Raw genomic sequence first — 19,998 nt, forward strand, 5'->3', positions numbered from 1 at the left:
TTTTCCAAGAAGTAGACTAGGTGGCTGTTTACCATCTTTTCAAACAGTTTGCAAACACAGCTGGTAAGGGCAATTGGCCGATAGTTCGAGGGATTCCTCGGGTCTTTCCCTGGCTTCGCAATAGGAATGACAATAGCTCTCCTCCATGCACTGGGAAATGTACGCTCCTTCCACACTCTATTGTAAAGTGTGAGAAGGGCACTCAGTGACTTATAGGACAGATGCTTTAGCATTTCATAATACACGCCATCCAGACCCGGACAAGACCTATGTGTCTGCAACAAAGCTCTCTTTAGTTCAACCATAGTAAAGTCTCTATTGTACGGCTCAAAGTTGGAAGAGTTGAAAGCGATGGGATTTTTCTCAGAGCCTTGCTTGATAGAAAGAAATGCAGGTGAGTAATTTCGGCTGGAAGAAACGGCAGCAAATGTCTCACCAATTGTATTTGCAATTTCTTCTATGGAGCTAATCACTCGGCCATCTTTTTCCAGAAAGGGGTGAGTGAGTGAGTGAGTGAGTGATTATGGCGCAAAAACCAGAGATGATTATGACGCGCCAAACACAAGATGGGATGATTACAATTGAAGTCATTAAAATTCAATGAATAAAAACAAGTAGATAAATGTACCAAATCCACAGGATGAAGTCATATAAAAACAAGTTAAAAGCACATATTAAAATTCAAGACACAGTCTTCAAAACAAATTACATTAGGTAATAAAAGCCAATCTCTTTTAAATAATAAAATAAATTAGAATTGACCTCTCTTCCGATTAAACGGTCGAGAGGTAAGTCACAGCTATTAAAATATTTCTGGCGAAGATTATTAAAACATGGACACTCAATTAAAATATGATGAACAGATAAACAAACATTACAATTAAAACAAACAGGCTCATTTTCAGCTTTGAGAAGATAGTTATGTGTGACTCTAGTGTGACCAATTCTGAGGCGAGTCAAAAGAACGTCCTCCTTACGATTTCCAGAAAAATCCCAATGCTCAATTCTAGGCTTGACGTTTTTCAACTTGTTGTGATGCTGAACATCCCAAATTTGCTGCCATTTTTTTCGGACCTTTCCTCTGATGACACTGCAGATATCTCTAAAAGGGATAAGGCGACTGGACAGTTCAACAGCAGATTTGGCTGCGATATCTGCAAGCTCTATTCCCTTTATTCCAGCATGTCCAGGAACCCAGCAGTACAGGACTTCATAACCTCGAATCGTTAAATTTATATGAATTTTTAGAACATCCACAACCACAGGATTCTGATTGTTGGGAAAAGCTTCCAAGGATTTAAGAGCACTATACGAGTCTGTATAAACTATGAACTTTCTATGGCAGAGCTTTGATATGTACAAAAGACCATAATATATTGCAGTTAGTTCAGATGTTATGACTGAGCAAGCATGATGCAGGCATTTGCCCTCAATGTAATCTTCAAATACAAAAGCCGTCCCGACATGATCATTTGACTTCGATCCATCTGTGTATATCGGATAATAACTGCTATATTTCTGCCTGTGCTCAGCAAAGAATTGTCTGTAAACGATCTCGTTAGTGCTTGCCTTCACGTGATGTTTGAAAACATCGAGCAGCTGAATACGTGAATTTTCCCAAGGTGGGATTTCAAAGTTCTGTACTGCTTGGGGGGGCATATCAGAGAGGGAATGTTCCTCAATGATAGGGCGAAGTCTTAAAGGAAAGATAGGAATACAGGATGGACGTGTTTCAAATAATATATTACACTCATTATCAAGTAAGCATAGCTTATTGGGATGTTCAGGTTGTGATAGAATATTAAAATATTGCAAAAGGGACAATTGCTCACGCCTCAGATAAAGTGATGGTTCGTTAGAGTCAACATACAGGCTCTGGACAGGAGAAGTCCTGAAAGCTCCTGAACAAATCCGCAGAGCTTGATTGTGAACAGGATCGAGTTTTAACAAAACTGATGACCGAGCGGATCCATAAACAACTGAGCCATAGTCCAGTCTAGAGCGAACAAGGGCTCTGTAAATGCGAAGCATGGAGCAACGCTCTGCACCCCAGGAGGTGTTCGCCAACACTTTTAAAATATTTAGTGTTTTTAGACACTTCTTTCTCAGGTTTAAAACATGAGAAAGGAAAGTCAATTTTCGGTCGAACGTCACTCCTAAAAATTTTACTTCGGGCGTAACTGGAATAATTGTACCATTCAAATATAACTCAGGTTCAGGATGGAGACCACGCTTCCTACAAAAGTGAACACACACAGTTTTCTGTTTCGAAAATGTAAATCCCTGTTTGTCTGACCATTCTTGGATCTTATTCAGAGCCATCTGCAGTTGCCGCTCTACATATCTCATGTCTGCTCCTCGACAGCTAATCTGCAGATCATCAACATATAGAGATCCCAAGATGGTGGGAGGAAGTTCTTTTAATACAGAGTTTATTTTTAAACTAAACAGGGTTACACTAAGCACACAGCCTTGAGGCACACCCTCTTCCTGTTGAAAAACATCCGAAAAAACAAAGCCAATCCTTACTTGAAAAGTTCTAGCGTTCAAGAAATTCTGTATGAAAATTGGTAGGTTGCCGCGCAAGCCACTCTCGTGAAGATCCCGGAGTATACCGTATCTCCATGCCTTATCATAAGCTTTCTCAATGTCGAAGAATATTGAGACAAGGTGACTTCTTCTGACAAAGGCTTTTCGAATAGATGTCTCTAATAGAAGCATATTGTCTACGGTCGTTCTCCCCTTTCGAAAACCGCTCTGATAAGGCGATATAATATTATTCTTTTCCAAGAAGTAGACTAGGCGGCTGTTTACCATCTTTTCAAACAGTTTGCAAACACAACTGGTAAGGGCAATTGGCCGATAGTTCGAGGGATTCCTCGGGTCTTTCCCTGGCTTCGCAATAGGAATGACAATAGCTCTCCTCCATGCACTGGGAAATGTACGCTCCTTCCACACTCTATTGTAAAGTGTGAGAAGGGCACTCAGTGACTTATAGGACAGATGCTTTAGCATTTCATAATACACGCCATCCAGACCCGGACAAGACCTATGTGTCTGCAACAAAGCTCTCTTTAGTTCAACCATAGTAAAGTCTCTATTGTACGGCTCAAAGTTGGAAGAGTTGAAAGCGATGGGATTTTTTTCAGAGCGTTTCTTGTTAGAAAGAAATGCAGGTGAGTAATTTCGGCTGGAAGAAACGGCAGCAAATGTCTCACCAATTGTATTTGCAATTTCTTCTATGGAGCTAATCACTCGGCCATCTTTTTCCAGAAAGGAAAGTGAGTGGTCTTTATACATTCCGCATGCTTTTCGAACTCTTTCCCAAACCCGCTTACTAGGCGTAGAGGATGTTATTGAGGACACATATGAAATCCAGGAATCCCTCTGGCTCTGCCTTCTTACTTTCCGTGCATTTGCTTTGGCTCTTTTAAAAGCTATGAGGTTTCGCAGAGTAGGATATCTACGAAAAATACCCCATGCTTTTTTCTGTTTTTTCAGTGCTTCATGACAGTCGCGATTCCACCATGGTTTTGAATATTTTAGTAGTTTTCCTGATGTTCTAGGAATCGAAAGCATAGCTGCCTGAATAATAGTATTAGTAACAGCTTCAACAGCGTCATCGATATGCACACCTTCTACCATTTCCTCTGTCAGCTCTGCAACGGAAGAGAAGAGTTCCCAGTCTGCCCTGTCCAGGATAAAACGAGGGACTCTCGACACGGGGTTTGCTCCTCTTCGTGCAAGAGACACAAAAATAGGATAATGATCGCTGTTGTACAGGTCATTTCCGACACTAAAAGTGCAAAATGGCAACAGAGATGGTGAACAGATGGCAAGATCGAGAGCGTGGAATGTCCTTGAAGGCTCATGGAAGTATGTATCTTGCCCATTATTTAGGAGACAAAGGCTGTGATCTTCGATCATCTGCTCAATTTGTCTTCCTCGGCAATTTGTATCTTTGCTACCCCAGAGTGGACTATGGCCGTTAAAATCTCCTATTATAATAAAATGCTCAGGCAGCTGCTCTATTAGATTATTTAAATCTTGCTGATAAATGTGCTCATTTGGAGGCAAATACAAAGAAACAAATGAAACAACAATATCAAAATTTATTTGAGTAGCGACAACTTGGAGGGATGTCGTCAAAGGAAGTACATTTGAGGGATAATCCAGTGAGGAGAGGAGACCTACTCCTCCACTGGCACGCTCACCTGCAAGGTTATCCTTCCTGACGAAAGAAAACCTCCGAAGTTTTGCATGGTGTTCTGGTTTCAGATTTGTTTCCTGTATTGCGAAGCACACAGGATGGTACACATTTATTATAGATTTGATGTCAAGCAAATTTCGGTGGAAACCGCGACAGTTCCATGACACGAGGGTGGCCATTATGAATGGTTTTTGTTTTTCCTGTGCTGTTCTTTTGTTTTTCGTGGAAGTAGATGCCTGGGAAATTCCAGACCCTCTTCCACTTCCATAAAGTCTGAATCCGCAGATTCAGAAATCATGTCATCAAGAGAGCTATTGCTGCGACTTCTATTTTTATTTGATATTTTTTGTGTGGCAGTTTTCGGCTTACTTTGAATAATTGTTTCTTTCTTTTGTACTATATGAGTTGCATTTTCTTTTTTCTTGTTGGATGTAGACGGCTGGGTTTTATTTGGTAGGGTCTGTGTGCCTATTGATGTTTGGGTGGCGACTGTACGATATGATTTAACAGCACTGGCGTATGATGAATTTGGTCGAAGCTGTGTGCTCTGGACTAGTCTTCTGGCTTCGGCGTAAGAGATGTTCCTAGTAACTTTTGCAGTCTGGATTTCTTTTTCCGATTTCCATTTTGGGCACAAGCGAGAAAATGCTGGGTGGTCACCCTTGCAATTTATACATAAAGGCGCAGCGGTACAATTATCAGAATCGTGGCCAATCTGTGAGCATCGGGCGCATGTGAGGCTGCCACGACAAGACGTCTTAGAATGGCCGAAACGCTGGCATTGGAAACATCGCATAGGGTTTGGAATATAAGGTCTTACAGGAATATTTAGATATCCGGCCTTAATATTCTTAGGCAGATCAGGCGTGTTGAAGGTAAGGATCACGTGTTTCGTGTCTATCAACTTACCTTCTTTACGCATCTTGATCCGCCTTACACCGCAGACATTTTGTTCGGATAACTCAGAAGCGATCTCTTCTTCAGAAACATACAGAAGGTCGAATTCTGAGATTACACCACGACAATAGTTCAGTGACTTATGGGGTGTTACAGTGACATTCGCTTGCCCAAGTTTAGTAATCTGAAGTAAAGAAGCAGACTGGGTGGCTGAGTGTGTATCAATAAGCAAGTCTCCGGAGCGGAGACGCTTTATGTTTCTCGGCTCACCAATAGAAGACTGGATGTATTTATTTATTACGAAAGGAGACATCTTATGCATTTCGCCAGAAGGACTAGAGATGACTAGGAAACGGTGACTATTGTGATGATTTTTTTATTTGCATCTGTCCGTAATTTTTTTGCAGAATTTTCAGAACTAGGTTGAGTGACAGGTTGAGTGACTGGTTTAGTAGTAGACGTTTCAGAGCTAGGTTGAATGATTGGTTTATTAGTAGATGGTTCAGAGCTAGGTTGAGTGACTGGTTTAGCAGTATACGTTTCAGAACTAGGTTGAGTGACTGGTTTAGCTGTAGACGTTTCAGAACTAGTTTGAATGACAGGAGTTACCTCGAAATCTTTAATTAAGTAGATATGAGAAGAAGCCATAGTGAAAGAATAAAGATTCGGGTCCGACGGCCCCGCCCACCACGGAGCCCAACAAGGGAACACAGATTCCTGTGTTAGGGCTAGCCGGACCTATACGCAAACTGAAGCCCCACAGTCGGCTTTCCCGAAAGCAGGTACTCCCGAGAGCTTGACCCCAAGCCACTGACACAAGGACTAGTGACCAGCCGATTGACACCCGTGAGGACGACTAAGGTGCCTCCCGTTTAGCTGAAGCAGAGGCCAAAGTAGTGTGTTGGGGACAGTACCTCGCCCCTCAACTACCAGGACCCTCCTTTCCAGCGACACGGGTCTCCACGCACGGTAAACACGTGGGCAGTTTTCTCGCCACTCGAAGACTAGAGACAAGGGCTGTTCCAGTCTCTCGTGACGAGCCCCAAACTCCGTAGAGAGAAACCACGAGGGAGAAGAGAAGGGAAAAAGTTCCAGCAAAGAGGAGAGGAGACGGAAAAGAGGACAGATCACTGGGGCTCCAGGATCGTGACACCCGTCTCACCAAGAAGATGATCCCCTGAAGGGCTAGGGTACCTCGGGATTGCCACACCCGTACTCACAAAAGTGAGCCCCCTGAGGGAGCCATTTTTTTTTTTTTCGGATCTTTTGTTTCACAACACAACAAATGTCTGCAAAAGGGATGAGACGACTGGACAGTTCAACAGCACATTTTGCTGTGATATCTGCCAGCTCATTCCCTTTTATTCCCACATGCCCGGGAACCCAGCAGTACAGGATATCATACCCACGATTCATTAAGTTTATATGTATTTTGAGAATATCCACTATTACTGGATTTTGAGTATTAGGAAAAGCTTCTATTGATTTAAGAGCACTATACGAATCTGTATAAATTATAAACTTTTTGTAGCAGAGCCTTGAGATGTATAAAAGACTATAATATATCGCAGTTAATTCGGATGTTAAGACAGAGAAAGCATTGTGCAAGCGTCTGCCCTCCATGTGGTCTTTAATTACATATGCCATCCCCACATGATCTTTTGACTTGGACCCATCTGTATAAACTGGAAGATAACTGCTATATTTGTTCCTGTGCTCAGCGAAGAGTTGTCTGTATATAATCTCGTTAGTGCTTGCCTTCACATGATACTTAAAAACATCAAGAAGCTGAATCCGTGCATTTTCCCAAGGTGGGATTTCAAAATTCTGTACTGCTTGGGGGTGCATATCAGAGAGGGAAAGTTCCTCAATGACAGGGCGAACTCTTAAAAGAAATGTAGGAACACAAGATGGACGTGTTTCAAATAACGCGTTACTCACATCATCAAGTAAGCACAGCTTATTGGGATGTTCAGGTTGGGATAGTATATTAAAATATTGCAAAAGGGACAATTGTTCACGCCTCAGATAAAGTGATGGTTCATTACAGTCAACATACAGGCTCTGGACAGGAGAAGTCCTGAAGGCTCCTGAACATATCCTCAAACCTTGATGGTGAACAGGATCCAGTTTTAACAAAACAGATGACCGAGCGGATCCATAAACAACTGAGCCATAGTCCAGTCTAGAGCGGATAAGCACTCTGTAAATGCGAAGCATGGAGCAACGCTCTGCACCCCAGGAGGTGTTCGCCAACACTTTTAACATATTTAGTGTTTTGAGACACTTCTTTCTCAGGTTTAAAACATGAGAAAGGAAAGTCAATTTCTGGTCGAACGTTACTCCTAAAAATTTTACTTCGGGCGCAACTGGAATAATTGTACCATTTAGATATAACTCAGGTTCAGGATGGAGACCTCGCTTCCTACAAAAGTGCACGCACACAGTTTTCTGTTTCGAAAAAGTAAATCCCTGTTTGTCTGACCATTCTTGGATCTTATTCAGAGCCATCTGCAATTGCCTCTCTATGTATCTCATGTCTGCTCCTCGACAGCTAATCTGTAAATCATCTACATATAGTGATCCTAAGATGGTGTGAGGAAGTTCTTTTAATACAGAATTTATTTTTAAACTGAACAGCGTTACACTAAGCACACAGCCTTGAGGCACACCCTCTTCCTGTTGAAAAACATCCGAAAAAACAGAGCCAATACTTACTTGAAAAGTTCTAGCGTTCAAGAAATTCTGTATGAAAATTGGTAGGTTGCCGCGCAAGCCACTCTCGTGAAGATCCCGGAGTATACCGTATCTCCATGCCTTATCATAAGCTTTCTCAATGTCGAAGATTATTGAGACAAGGTGACTTCTTCTGACAAAGGCTTTTCGAATAGATGTCTCTAATAGAAGCATATTGTCTACGGTCGTTCTCCCCTGTCGAAAACCGCTCTGATAAGGCGATATAATATTATTCTTTTCCAAGAAGTAGACTAGGCGGCTGTTTACCATCTTTTCAAACAGTTTGCAAACACAACTGGTAAGGGCAATTGGCCGATAGTTCGAGGGATTCCTCGGGTCTTTCCCTGGCTTCGCAATAGGAATGACAACAGCTCTCCTCCATGCACTGGGAAATGTACGCTCCTTCCACACTCTATTGTAAAGTGTGAGAAGGGCACTCAGTGACTTATAGGACAGATGCTTTAGCATTTCATAATACACGCCATCCAGACCCGGACAAGACCTATGTGTCTGCAACAAAGCTCTCTTTAATTCAACCATAGTAAAGTCTCTATTGTACGGCTCAAAGTTGGAAGAGTTGAAAGCGATGGGATTTTTCTCAGAGCGTTGCTTGATAGAAAGAAATGCAGGTGAGTAATTTCGGCTGGAAGAAACGGCAGCAAATGTCTCACCAATTGTATTTGCAATTTCTTCTATGGAGCTAATCACTCGGCCATCTTTTTCCAGAAAGGAAAGTGAGTGGTCTTTATACATTCCGCATGCTTTTCGAACTCTTTCCCAAACCCGCTTACTAGGCGTAGAGGATGTTATTGAGGACACATATGAAATCCAGGAATCCCTCTGTCTCTGCCTTCTTACTTTCCGTGCATTTGCTTTGGATCTTTTAAAAGCTATGAGGTTTCGCAGAGTAGGATATCTACGAAAAATACCCCATGCTTTTTTCTGTTTTTTCAGTGCTTCATGACAGTCGCGATTCCACCATGGTTTTGAATATTTTAGTAGTTTTCCTGATGTTCTAGGAATGGAGAGCATAGCTGCCTGAATAATAGTATTAGTAACAGCTTCAACAGCGTCATCGATATGCACATCTTCTACCATTTCATCTGTGAGCTCTGCAATGGAAGAGAAGAGTTCCCAGTCTGCCCTGTCCAGTATGAATCGAGGGGATCTCGACATGGGGTTTGCTCCTCTTCGTGCAAGAGACACAAAAATAGGATAATGATCGCTGTTGTACAGGTCATTTCCGACACTAAAAGTGCAAAATGGCAACAGAGATGGTGAACAGATGGCAAGATCGAGAGCGTGGAATGTCCTTGAAGGCTCATGGAAGTATGTATCTTGCCCATTATTTAGGAGACAAAGGCTGTGATCTTCGATCATCTGCTCAATTTGTCTTCCTCGGCAATTTGTATCTTTGCTACCCCAGAGTGGACTATGGCCGTTAAAATCTCCTATTATAATATAATGCTCAGGCAGCTGCTCTATTAGATTATTTAAATCTTGCTGATAAATGTGCTCATTTGGAGGCAAATACAAAGAAACAAATGAAACAACAATATCAAAATTTATTTGAGTAGCGACAACTTGGAGGGATGTCGTCAAAGGAAGTACATTTGAGGGATAATCCAGTGAGGAGAGGAGACCTACTCCTCCACTGGCACGCTCACCTGCAAGGTTATCCTTCCTGACGAAAGAAAACCTCCGAAGTTTTGCATGGTGTTCTGGTTTCAGATTTGTTTCCTGTATTGCGAAGCACACAGGATGGTACACATTTATTATACATTTGATGTCAAGCAAATTTCGGTGGAAACCGCGACAGTTCCATGACACGAGGGTGGCCATTATGAATGGTTTTTGTTTTTCCTGTGCTGTTCTTTTGTTTTTCGTGGAAGTAGATGCCTGGGAAATTCCAGACCCTCTTCCACTTCCATAAAGTCTGAATCCGCAGATTCAGAAATCATGTCATCAAGAGAGCTATTGCTGCGACTTCTATTTTTATTTGATATTTTTTGTGTGGCAGTTTTCGGCTTACTTTGAATAATTGTTTCTTTCTTTTGTACTATATGAGTTGCATTTTCTTTTTTCTTGTTGGATGTAGACGGTTGGGTTTTATTTGGTAGGGTCTGTGTGCCTATTGATGTTTGGGTGGCGACTGTACGATATGATTTAACAGCACTGGCGTATGATGAATTTGGTCGAAGCTGTGTGCTCTGGACTAGTCTTCTGGCTTCGGCGTAAGAGATGTTCCTAGTAACTTTTGCAGTCTGGATTTCTTTTTCCGATTTCCATTTTGGGCACAAGCGAGAAAATGCTGGGTGGTCACCCTTGCAATTTATACATAAAGGCGCAGCGGTACAATTATCAGAATCGTGGCCAATCTGTGAGCATCGGGCGCATGTGAGGCTGCCACGACAAGACGTCTTAGAATGGCCGAAACGCTGGCATTGGAAACATCGCATAGGGTTTGGAATATAAGGTCTTACAGGAATATTTAGATATCCGGCCTTAATATTCTTAGGCAGATCAGGCGTGTTGAAGGTAAGGATCACGTGTTTCGTGTCTATCAACTTACCTTCTTTACGCATCTTGATCCGCCTTACACCGCAGACATTTTGTTCGGATAACTCAGAAGCGATCTCTTCTTCAGAAACATACAGAAGGTCGAATTCTGAGATTACACCACGACAATAGTTCAGTGACTTATGGGGTGTTACAGTGACATTCGCTTGCCCAAGTTGAGTAATCTGAAGTAAAGAAGCAGACTGGGTGGCTGAGTGTGTATCAATAAGCAAGTCTCCGGAGCGGAGACGCTTTATGTTTCTCGGCTCACCAATACAAGACTGGATGTATTTGTTTATTACGAAAGGAGACATCTTATGCATTTCGCCAGAAGGACTAGAGATTACTAGGAAACGGGGACTATTGTTATGATTTTTTTTATTTGCATCTGTCCGTAATTTTTTTGCAGAATTTTCAGAACTAGGTTGAGCGACAGGTTGAGTGACTGGTTTAGTAGGAGACGTTTCAGAACTAGGTTGAATGATTGGTTTATTAGTAGATGTTTCAGAACTAGGTTGAGTGACTGGTTTAGTAGGAGATGTTTCAGAACTAGGTTGAATGATTGGTTTAGTAGTAGATGTTTCAGAACTAGGTTGAGAGACTGGAGTGACTTCAAAGTTTTTTAATAAAAAAATATGTGTATTTGCCATATAGAAAATAGAAAAGATTCGGGTCCGACGGCCCCGCCCACCACGGAGCCCAACAAGGGAACACAGATTCCTGTGTTAGGGCTAGCCGGACCTATACGCAAACTGAAGCCCCACAGTCGGCTTTCCCGAAAGCAGGTACTCCCGAGAGCTTGACCCCAAGCCACTGACACAAGGACTAGTGACCAGCCGATTGACACCCGTGAGGACGACTAAGGTGCCTCCCGTTTAGCTGAAGCAGAGGCCAAAGCAGTGTGTTGGGGACAGTACCTCGCCCCTCAACTACCAGGACACTCCTTTCCAGCGACACGGGTCTCCACGCACGGCAAACACGTGGGCAGTTTTCTCGCCACTTGAAAACTAGAAACAAGGTCTGTTCTAGCCTCTCGTGACGAGCCCCAAACTCCGTAGAGAGAAACCACAAGGGAGAAGGGAAGGGAAAAAGATCCAGCCAAGAGGAGAGGAGACGGAAAAGAGGATAGATCACTGGGGCTCCAGGATCGTGACACCCGTCTCACCAAGAAGATGATCCCCTGAAGGGCTAGGCTACCTCGGGATTGCCACACCCGTACTCACAAAAGTGAGCCCCCTGAGGGACCAGTACTTTCTCGAAATGAAAAAGAGTTATTTATTTATTTAATGCACGCGCTCTTGTATTTTCAATTTTCCGGCTTAGCTTTCTTTTAATATTCGTCACGCGCTGCACTGCGCGAGAAATAAAACCATTTAATTTATAATTGAACTAACATTTGCTTTTTAAATACCAAATTCGTAACAATACTAACCTCTATTTATAAAATTTATGGATATTTACTTATTATCTCTACGACAGTGAACATTAGCTACCATAAATATGAATACTCGCTGCTATCTCGCCAAAGTTTCGCCAGTCGTTCATACGGAATTTTGAAGGAACTGACGCCTTTTTAATTAATATTACAATCATTATTCAACGTGCTTCATTATTGCCCCTCATAAAAAAAGGCTTGGTTTTTACTATCTATTCAATCTTGTTAGAACCTCTAATTTTACCGGATGCTCAGTTTAGAACGCTATGTATACAAAATATCTAAGGTTAACTGTTCTAATCTATTAGTGTTTCACCGGGCAATATGAAGCTGACCGTATTGTGTCGGTTAATACCCTTTTTTCTTATGGAGGAATCCTTGTAATTCTCAAAATAATCCACTGCTTTCTGTTCTGTGGAAGGCAAGTCTCAATGTTTTAATGAGTCCTTTCAAAATGCAAGAAGCAATTCATCATTAACAATGAACTTATATACTTATTGATAAGAGTGAGTGAGTGAGTGAATATGGCGCAAAAACCAGAGATGATTATGACGCGCCAAACAAAAGATGAGATGATTACAATTGATGACATGAAAATTCAATAAATAAAAACAAGTAGATAAATGTACCAAATCCAGAGGATGATGTCATATAAAAACAAGTTAAAAGCACATATTAACATTCAAGACACAGTCTTCAAAACAAATTACATTTGGTAATAAAAGCCAATCTCTTTTAAATAATAAAATAAATTAGAATTGACCTCTCTTCCGATTAAACGGTCGAGAGGTAAGTCACAGCTATTAAAATATTTCTGGCGAAGACTATTAAAACATTGACACTCAATTAAAATATGACGAACAGATAAACAAACATTACAATTAAAACAAACAGGCTCATTTTCAGCTTTAAGAAGATAGCTATGTGTGACTCTGGTATGACCAATTCTGAGTCGAGTCAAAAGAACGTCCTCTTTACGATTTCCAGCAAAATCCCAATGCTCAATTCTAGGTTTGATGTTTCTCAACTTGTTGTGATGCTGAACATCCCAAATTTGCTGCCATTTTTTTCGTATCTTTCCCTTGATGACACAGCAGATGTCTCTAAAAGGGATAAGGCGACTGGACAGTTCGACAGCAGATTTTGCCGCGATGTCTGCAAGCTCGTTTCCCTTTATTCCCGTATGCCCGGGAACCCAGCAGTACAGGATTTCATATCCTCGTATCATTAAATTTCTATGAATTTTGAGAACATCCACTACCACAGGATTCTGACTTATTGATAAGAAAAAATTGGCTTATAGAGAATCAATCGATGTTACATCCAATGAAAGAGCAGATGTTCTGAGTGTATCGCTTCACGCTTATCCACAACTGGTGTTGTATGGTACTATTTGGGAATAGGTTTATGGTTGGCAGGTTAATACGTAAGTACCAATTTCTATTGTTTTCTGAATTTAATAAATATTTGACCATCATTTTGTGCTTCGCAAGCTCAATAGATAAATCCTTTACTAAGGTTGCCGTCCCCTTTGGAAAGATACTCCTTATATGCTCTGTTATCGTTGAATAATCTATTCCAAGCTACTTCTGAGAGATCAAGAGCATTCACGTCTTGCAGCTGCCCGAATAGAGTCGAACGGGTGGCTTCACGATTGTTTAAAGAACATGTCGCATGTTTGTTGTTACCTCACTTGTCTGACAGTAACGTCAGAACAAGCTCACAAAAAATATCCTGGCAAGATTGCGCCTGTCGTTGGCAAGATCCGGGTCCGAGGGTCTACCAACAACCTCTCGAGAGGACATTCTGCTCGACATATATTTATAGTGCCTCAGTGACACTATACATTCAGGACTTCGCTCAGTTCTGCGTCCAATTCTGATCGAGAGCAATCTGGGGAGGGGGACGGGTCCGAGGGTCTACCAACAACCTCTCGAGAGGACATTCTGATCGACATATATTTATGGTGCCTCAGTGACACTATACATTCAGGACTTCGCTCAGTTCTGCGTCCAATTCTGATGGAGAGCAACCTGGGGAGGGGGACGGGTCCGAGGGTCTACCAACAACCTCTCGAGAGGACATTCTGCTCGACATATATTTATGGTGCCTCAGTGACACTATACATTCAGGACTTCATCTGTTCTGCGTCCAATTCTGATGGAGAGCAAGCTGGGGAGGGGGACGGGTCCGAGGGTCTACCAACAACCTCTCGAGAGGACATTCTGCTCGACATATATTTATAGTGCCTCAGTGACACTATACATTCAGGACTTTGCTCAGCTCTGCGTCCAATTCTGATGGAGAGCAACCTGGGGAGGGGGACGGGTCCGAGGGTCTACCAACAACCTCTCGAGAGGACATTCTGCTCGACATATATTTATAGTGCCTCAGTGACACTATACATTCAGGACTTCGCTCAGTTCTGCGTCCAATTCTGATGGAGAGCAACCTGGGGTGGGGGACGGGTCCGAGGGTCTACCAACAACCTCTCGAGAGGACATTCTGCTCGACATATATTTATAGTGCCTCAGTGACACTATACATTCAGGACTTCGCTCAGTTCTGCGTCCAATTCTGATGGAGAGCAACCTGGGGAGGGGGACGGGTCCGAGGGTCTACCAACAACCTCTCGAGAGGACATTCTGCTCGACATATATTTATGGTGCCTCAGTGACACTATACATTCAGGACTTCGCTCAGTTCTGCGTCCAATTCTGATGGAGAGCAACCTGGGGAGGGGGACGGGTCCGAGGGTCTACCAACAACCTCTCGAGAGGACATTCTGCTCGACATATATTTATAGTGCGTCAGTGACACTATACATTCAGGACTTCTCAGTTCTGCGTCCAATTCTGATGGAGAGCAAGCTGGGGAGGGGGACGGGTCCGAGGGTCTACCAACAACCTCTCGAGAGGACATTCTGCTCGACATATATTTATGGTGCCTCAGTGACACTATACATTCAGGACTTCGCTCAGTTCTGCGTCCAATTCTGATGGAGAGCAAGCTGGGGAGGGGGACGGGTCCGACGGTCTACCAACAACCTTTCGAGAGGACATTCTGCTCGACATATATTTATAGTGCCTCAGTGACACTATACATTCAGGACTTCGCTCAGTTCTGCGTCCAATTCTGATGGAGAGCAACCTGGGGAGGGGGACGGGTCCGAGGATCTACCAACAACCTCTCGAGAGGACATTCTGCTCGATATATATTTATAGTGCCTCAGTGACACTATACATTCAGGACTTCGCTCAGTTCTGCGTCCAATTCTGATGGAGAGCAATCTGGGGAGGGGGACGGGTCCGAGGGTCTACCAACAACCTCTCGAGAGGACATTCTGCTCGACATATATTTATAGTGCCTCAGTTACACTATACATTCAGGACTTCGCTCAGTTCTGCGTCCAATTCTGATGGAGAGCAACCTGGGGAGGGGGACGGGTCCGAGGGTCTACCAACAACCTTTCGAGAGGACATTCTGCTCGACATATATTTATAGTGCCTCAGTGACACTATACATTCAGGACTTCGCTCAGTTCTGCGTCCAATTCTGATGGAGAGCAACCTGGGGTGGGGGACGGGTCCGAGGGTCTACCAACAACCTCTGGAGAGGACATTCTGCTCGACATATATTTATAGTGCCTCAGTGACACTATACATTCAGGACTTCGCTCAGTTCTGCGTCCAATTCTGATGGAGAGCAACCTGGGGAGGGGGACGGGTCCGAGGGTCTACCAACAACCTCTCGAGAGGACATTCTGCTCGACATATATTTATGGTGCCTCAGTGACACTATACATTCAGGACTTCATCTGTTCTGCGTCCAATTCTGATGGAGAGCAAGCTGGGGAGGGGACGGTTCCGAGGGTCTACCAACAACCTCTCGAGAGGACATTCTGCTCGACATATATTTATAGTGCCTCAGTGACACTATACATTCAGGACTTCGCTCAGTTCTGCGTCCAATTCTGATGGAGAGCAACCTGGGGAGGGGGACGGGTCCGAGGGTCTACCAACAATTTTTCGAGAGGACATTCTGCTCGACATATATTTATAGTGCCTCAGTGACACTATACATTCAGGACTTCGCTCAGTTCTCCGTCCAATTCTGATGGAGAGCAACCTGGGGAGGGGAACGGGTGCGATGGTCTACCAACAACCTCTCGAGAGGACATTCTGCTCGACATATATTTATGGTGCCTCAGTGACACTATACATTCAGGACTTCGCTCAGTTCTGCATCCAATTCTGATGGAGAGCAACCTGGGGTGGGGGACGGGTCCGAAGGTCCCAACAACCTTTCGAGAGGACATTCTGCTCGACATATATTTATAGTGCCTCAGTGATACTATACATTCAGGACTTCGCTCAGTTCTGCGTCCAATTCTGATGGAGAGCAACCTGGGGAGGGGGACGGGTCCGAGGGTCTACCAACAACCTCTCGAGAGGACATTCTGCTCGACATATATTTATAGTGCTTCAGTGACACTATACATTCAGGACTTCGCTCAGTTCTGCGTCCAATTCTGATGGAGAGCAACCTGGGGAGGGGGACGGGTCCGAGGGTCTACCAACAACCTCTCGAGAGGACATTCTGCTCGACATATATTCATGGTGCCTCAGTGACACTATACATTCAGGACTTCGCTCAGTTCTGCGTCCAATTCTGATGGAGAGCAAGCTGGGGAGGGGACGGGTCCGAGGGTCTACCAGCAACCTCTCGAGAGGACATTCTGCTCGACATATATTTATAGTGCCTCAGTGACACTATACATTCAGGACTTCGCTCAGTTCTGCGTCCAATTCTGATGGAGAGCAACCTGGGGAGGGGGACGGGTCCGAGGGTCTACCAACAATTTTTCGAGAGGACATTCTGCTCGACATATATTTATAGTGCCTCAGTGACACTATACATTCAGGACTTCGGTCAGTTCTGCGTCCAATTCTGATGGAGAGCAACCTGGGGAGGGAAACGGGTCCGAGGGTCTACCAACAACCTCTCGAGAGGACATTCTGCTCGACATATATTTATGGTGCCTCAGTGACACTATACATTCAGGACTTCGCTCAGTTCTGCGTCCAATTCTGATGGAGAGCAAGCTGGGGAGGGTGACGGGTCCGAGGGTCTACCAACAACCTTTCCAGAGGACATTCTGCTCGTCATATATTTATAGTGCCTCAGTGACACTATACATTCAGGACTTCGCTCAGTTCTGCGTCCAATTCTGATGGAGAGCAAACTGGGGAGGGGGACGGGTCCGAGGGTCTACCAACAACCTCTCGAAAGGACATTCTGCTCGACATATATTTATAGTGCCTCAGTGACACTATACATTCAGGACTTCGCTCAGTTCTGCGTCCAATTCTGATGGAGAGCAAGCTGGGGAGGGGGACGGGTCCGAGGGTCTACCAACAACCTTTCGAGAGGACATTCTGCTCGACATATATTTATAGTGCCTCAGTGACACTATACATTCAGGACTTCGCTCAGTTCTCCGTCCAATTCTGATGGAGAGCAAGCTGGGGAGGGGGACGGGTCCGAAGGTCCCAACAACCTTTTGAGAGGACATTCTGCTCGACATATATTTATAGTGCCTCAGTGACACTATACATTCAGGACTTCGCTCAGTTCTGCGTCCAATTCTGATGGAGAGCAACCTGGGGAGGGGGACGGGTCCGAGGGTCTACCAACAACCTCTCGAAAGGACATTCTGCTCGACATATATTTATAGTGCCTCAGTGACACTATACATTCAGGACTTCGCTCAGTTCTGCGTCCAATTCTGATGGAGAGCAAGCTGGGGAGGGGGACGGGTCCGAGGGTCTACCAACAACCTTTCGAGAGGACATTCTGCTCGACATATATTTATAGTGCCTCAGTGACACTATACATTCAGGACTTCGCTCAGTTCTCCGTCCAATTCTGATGGAGAGCAACCTGGGGAGGGGAACGGGTCCGATGGTCTACCAACAACCTCTCGAGAGGACATTCTGCTCGACATATATTTATGGTGCCTCAGTGACACTATACATTCAGGACTTCGCTCAGTTCTGCGTCCAATTCTGATGGAGAGCAAGCTGGGGAGGGGGACGGGTCCGAAGGTCCCAACAACCTTTCGAGAGGACATTCTGCTCGACATATATTTATAGTGCCTCAGTGACACTATACATTCAGGACTTCGCTCAGTTCTGCGTCCAATTCTGATGGAGAGCAACCTGGGGAGGGGGACGGGTCCGAGGGTCTACCAACAACCTCTCGAGAGGACATTCTGCTCGACATATATTTATAGTGCCTCAGTGACACTATACATTCAGGACTTCGTTTAGTTCTGCGTCCAATTCTGATGGAGAGCAACCTGGGGAGGGGGACGGGTCCGAGGGTCTACCAACAACCTCTCGAGAGGACATTCTGCTCGACATATATTTATAGTGCCTTAGTGAAACTATACATTCAGGACTTCGCTCAGTTCTGCGTCCAATTCTGATGGAGAGCAAGATGGGGAGGGGGACGGGTTCGAGGGTCTACCAACAACCTTTCGATAGGACATTCTGCTCGACATATATTTATAGTGCCTCAGTGACACTATACATTCAGGACTTCGCTCAGTTCTGCGTCCAATTCTGATGGAGAGCAACCTGGGGAGGGGGAAGGGTCCGAGGGTCTACCAACAACCTCTCGAGAGGACATTCTGCTCGACATATATTTATAGTGCCTCAGTGACACTATACATTCAGGACTTCTCAGTTCTGCGTCCAATTCTGATGGAGAGCAAGCTGGGGAGGGGGACGGGTCCGAGGGTCTACCAACAACCGCTCGAGAGGACATTCTGCTCGACATATATTTATAGTGCCTCAGTGACACTATACATTCTGGACTTCGCTCAGTTCTGCGTCCAATTCTGATGGAGAGCAACCTGGTGAGGGGGACGGGTCCGAGGGTCTACCAACAACCTTTCGAGAGGACATTCTGCTCGACATATATTTATAGTGCCTCAGTGACACTATACATTCAGGACTTCGCTCAGTTCTGCGTCCAATTCTGATGGAGAGCAACCTGGGGAGGTGGACGGGTCCGAGGGTCTACCAACAACCTCTCGAGAGGACATTCTGCTCGACATATATTTATAGTGCCTCAGTGACACTATACATTCAGGACTTCGCTCAGTTCTCCGTCCAATTCTGATGGAGAGCAACCTGGGGAGGGGAACGGGTCCGATGGTCTACCAACAACCTCTCGAGAGGACATTCTGCTCGACATATATTTATGGTGCCTCAGTGACACTATACATTCAGGACTTCGCTCAGTTCTGCGTCCAATTCTGATGGAGAGCAAGCTGGGGAGGGGGACGGGTCCGAAGGTCCCAACAACCTTTCGAGAGGACATTCTGCTCGACATATATTTATAGTGCCTCAGTGACACTATACATTCAGGACTTCGCTCAGTTCTGCGTCCAATTCTGATGGAGAGCAACCTGGGGAGGGGGACGGGTCCGAGGGTCTACCAACAACCTCTCGAGAGGACATTCTGCTCGACATATATTTATAGTGCCTCAGTGACACTATACATTCAGGACTTCGCTCAGTTCTGCGTCCAATTCTGATGGAGAGCAACCTGGGGTGGGGGACGGGTCCGAGGGTCTACCAACAACCTCTGGAGAGGACATTCTGCTCGACATATATTTATAGTGCCTCAGTGACACTATACATTCAGGACTTCGCTCAGTTCTGCGTCCAATTCTGATGGAGAGCAACCTGGGGAGGGGGACGGGTCCGAGGGTCTACCAACAACCTCTCGAGAGGACATTCTGCTCGACATATATTTATGGTGCCTCAGTGACACTATACATTCAGGACTTCATCTGTTCTGCGTCCAATTCTGATAGAGAGCAAGCTGGGGAGGGGACGGTTCCGAGGGTCTACCAACAACCTCTCGAGAGGACATTCTGCTCGACATATATTTATAGTGCCTCAGTGACACTATACATTCAGGACTTCGCTCAGTTCTGCGTCCAATTCTGATGGAGAGCAACCTGGGGAGGGGGACGGGTCCGAGGGTCTACCAACAATTTTTCGAGAGGACATTCTGCTCGACATATATTTATAGTGCCTCAGTGACACTATACATTCAGGACTTCGCTCAGTTCTCCGTCCAATTC

The sequence above is a fragment of the Stegodyphus dumicola genome, chromosome 2 (genome assembly GCF_044657685.1).
Source record: "Stegodyphus dumicola isolate Sdum_Otavi_A_Nest chromosome 2, ASM4465768v1".
In the NCBI taxonomy this organism is placed as follows: Eukaryota; Metazoa; Arthropoda; class Arachnida; order Araneae; family Eresidae; genus Stegodyphus; species Stegodyphus dumicola.